At 44.9% G+C, this 3,506-nt stretch overlaps 1 non-coding gene across 1 annotated transcript; it reads right to left on the bottom strand.

Moving 5' to 3' along the window:
* Positions 1-2,325: 2,325 nt before the first annotated feature.
* LOC112617579 lies at positions 2,326-2,444 on the bottom strand. Its single transcript, XR_003117928.1, has one exon. It is a non-coding gene; the product is annotated as a 5S ribosomal RNA (ribosomal RNA).
* Between the last annotated feature and the right edge of the window lie 1,062 nt (positions 2,445-3,506).

Here is a 3,506-nt window from a genome sequence, read left to right as displayed (position 1 = left end):
AAAAAACCAAAAGAAAGCCAGGCGTCGTGGTTAATGCCTGTAATCCCAGCACTTTGGGAGGCTGAGGTGAGCGAATCACCTGAGGTCAGGAGTTCGAGGCTAGCCTGAACAACACGGAGAAACCCTGTCTCTGCTGAAGACACAAAATTAGCCGGTTGTGGTGGCAGGCGCCTGTAATCCCAGCTACTCGGGAGGCTCAGGCAGGTGAATCACTTTAGCTCAGGAGTTCAAGACCAGCCTGGGAGACACGGTAAAACCCGCTCTCTACAAATAAAAATAAAAATAAAAACTAAAACAAAGACAGACAGACAGAAAGAAAGAAAGAAAGAAAGAGAGAAAGAAAGAAAGAAAGAAAGAAAGAAAGAAAGAAAGAAGAAAATTCAGCCCATCTTGGTGGCAAAAGCCTGTTGTCTCAGCTACTAGGAGGCTGAGGTAGGAGGATCGCTTGAACCTGGGAGGTGGAGGTTGTAGTGAGCCTAGATCACACCACTGCACTCCAGCCTGGGTGACAGATGAGATCCTGTCTCAAATAAATAAATGAATAGGATTGTAAGAGAGTGCTAAGAACAATTGTACACCAACATATTGGATAACTTGGATGAAATGGACAAATTCCTAGGAACATGAACCCTACCAAGACTAAATCACAAAGAAAGTGTAAATTTGAATAGACTAGTAACTAGTAAGGAGACTGAATCAGTAACCAAAAATCTCCTGACCCAAAAAAAAAAAAAAAATGCCTTGGACTTGACTTCTCTATCAAATATTTGGAGAACTAATAGTAATCCTTCTTAATCCTGCCAAAACCTTGAAGAGGAGGGAGTATTCCCTAACTCATTCTATGAGGCTACAATTGCCCTATACCAAAGCAAGACAAAGATTTTACAAGAGAAAAGTGTAGAATAATATCCCATATGAAGATCGATGCATAAAAATCCTCACCATATCCTAAGACTGTGAGGTGAAATTCATCACAGAAAAGGAAAGCCAAGCAGAAGCCTAAAACTATTCCCCTAGTCTGACCGGGCGCTGGTGACTCCCGCCTGTAATCCTAGCACTTTGGGTATCCTAGCACTTTGGGAAAGTGGGTGGATCACCTGAACTTGGGAGTTGGAGACCAAGCTAACCAACATGGAGAAACCCCGTCTCTACTAAAAATACAAAATTAGCCAGGTGTGGTGGTGCATGCCTGTAATCCCAGCTACTCAGGAGGCTGAGGCAGGAGAATGGCGTGAACTCGGGAGGCGGAGCTTGCAGTGAGCCCAGATCTTGCCACTGCACTCCAGGTTGGGTGACAGAGTGAGACTCCGTCTGGAAGACAAAGGAAAGAAAGAAAGAAAGAAAGAAAGAAAGAAAGAAAGAAAGAAAGAAAGAAAGAAAGAAAGAAAGAAAGAAAGAAAGACAGAAAGAAAGAAAGACAGAAAGAAAGAAAGAAAGAAAGAAAGAAAGAAAGAAAGAAAGTAGGAAAGTAGGAATCAAAGAACGAAAGAAAGTAGGAATAAAAGAAAGAAAGACAGAAAGAAAGAAAGAAAGAAAGAAAGAAAGAAAGAAAGAAAGGGAGAAAGAAAGAAAGAGAGAGAGAGAGAGAAATAAAGAAAGCGAGATAAAGAAAGAGAGATAAAGAAAGAAGGGAAAGATAGTAAGGGCAGAAAAAGAAAAGAATGAAAGTAAGAAGGAAAGAAAGAAAGGAAGAAAGAGGCAAAGACCAAAGAAAGAATGAAAGAAAGAAAGAAAGAGAAAGGAAGAAAGTGAGAAAGAGAGAAAAGCAAGAGAAAAGGAAAGAACGAAATAAAGAAAGAGAAAGAGAAAGAAATAGAGAGATAGGAGAAAGAAAGAAAGAAGGAAAGAAAAGAAAGAAAGAGCAAGAAGGAAACAAAGATAGCAAGGGAAGAAAAAGAAAAGTAGGAAAGAAAGAGAGAAAGAGCGAGAAAGAGAGAGAGAGAGAGAGAGAAGGAAAGAAAGAAAGAAAAGAAAGAGGGAAAGAAAGAAGGAAGGAAACAAAGAAAGACAGAGAGATGGAGAGGAAGGAAGGAAGGAAGAAAGACAGACAGAAAGGAAGAGAGAAAGAGAGATCAAGAAAGAAAGGAAAGATAGCAGGGAAGAAACAGAAAAGAATGAAAGTAAGAAGGAAAGAAAGAAAGACAGAAAGAGAAAGAGCGAGATAGAAAGAAGGAGAGGTAGAAAGAAAGAAGGAAAGAAAGAAAAGAAAGAAAGAAAGAAAGAGAGAGAGAAAGAAAGAAGGAAAGAAAGAAAGAAAGAAGAGAGAGTGAGAGAAGGGAAGAAAGGAAGGTAGAAAAGAACGAAAGAGAAGAAAGCAAGCCAAAAAGCCTACAGCACCCGGTATTCCCAGGCGGTCTCCCATCCAAGTACTAACCAGGCCCGACCCTGCTTAGCTTCCGAGATCAGACGAGATCGGGCGCGTTCAGGGTGGTATGGCCGTAGACGCCGGCAGAGGCGCCTGGCTGCCCCAAGAGCCTCGCCCAGCCATGCCCAGCCCGCACCGCCAGCCCGGGGTCGTCGTGCTCGGATCGGGATCCCGGAGCCTCTCGCCTGCTGCCTCTCCCGGCTCCCGAGCTCCCGAGCTTCCACCACGTCGGGCCCGCTCGGAACAGGGAGTGCTCCGAGGCGTCAGGGCCCAGAGCCCACGATCCTGGGACCCCGTCCGGTCGTCCGCCCTGTCGCGCAGGTATTCTTTGGGATCCCTGGCCGCTCAGGAATCCTGCGAGGCCCCCTCTTGCCCCCTCACCCAGAGCCGTCGAGGCTGGCGAAGGGCGAACAGCGTATCAAATATCTTCTCTGACCGCAACAAAATAGAGTTAAAAATCAATAATACAAGTCAAACTGATAAACTGACCTGTTTTCTTTTTGGAAAGTAAAGAACACACTGCTATGGTCTGAATGTCCCCCAAAATTTCTATGCTGAAATTTATTTGCCAATATGATAGTATTAAGAGGTGGGCACTGGCCTGGGGTGCTGGCTAACGCTGTCATCCCAGCACTTTGGAAGGGAAAGGCAGTCAGATTGTTCGAGCCCAGGAGTTCAAGACCAGCCAGGGCAAAATGGCAAAACTCGTCTCTAGAAAAAACACAAAATTCGGTGGGCGTGGTGGTGCAGGCCTGTAGTCCCAGCTACTCAGGAGGCTGAAGCAGGAGGACTGGTTGAGCCTGGGAGGTCAAGGCTGCAGTGAGCCATGATCAGGCTACAGGCTACTGCACTCCAGTAGGGACAATAGAATGAGACCCTGTCTCAAAAAAAAAAAAAAAAAGGATAAAAAGGTGGATTCTTTAGGAGGCGATTATCTCATGAGGGTAGAAGCCCTTATGGATGAAATTAGAGCCCTTAGGAAAGGCCTTGAGTGGGTTCATTCCCTCCGTCTTCCCGTCTGAAAGATGAAGCAACGTTGTGTCATCTTGGAAGGAGAGACTGGGCCCTCGTTAGACACTGAATGGGCTGATGACTTGACCTTGGACACCCCAGCCTTGAGAACTGAGAGAAATAAATGTCG

This window comes from Theropithecus gelada, unplaced genomic scaffold (genome assembly GCF_003255815.1).
Source record: "Theropithecus gelada isolate Dixy unplaced genomic scaffold, Tgel_1.0 HiC_scaffold_2615, whole genome shotgun sequence".
NCBI lineage: Eukaryota > Metazoa > Chordata > Mammalia > Primates > Cercopithecidae > Theropithecus > Theropithecus gelada.
This window is presented reverse-complemented; position numbering and strand designations above follow the sequence as displayed.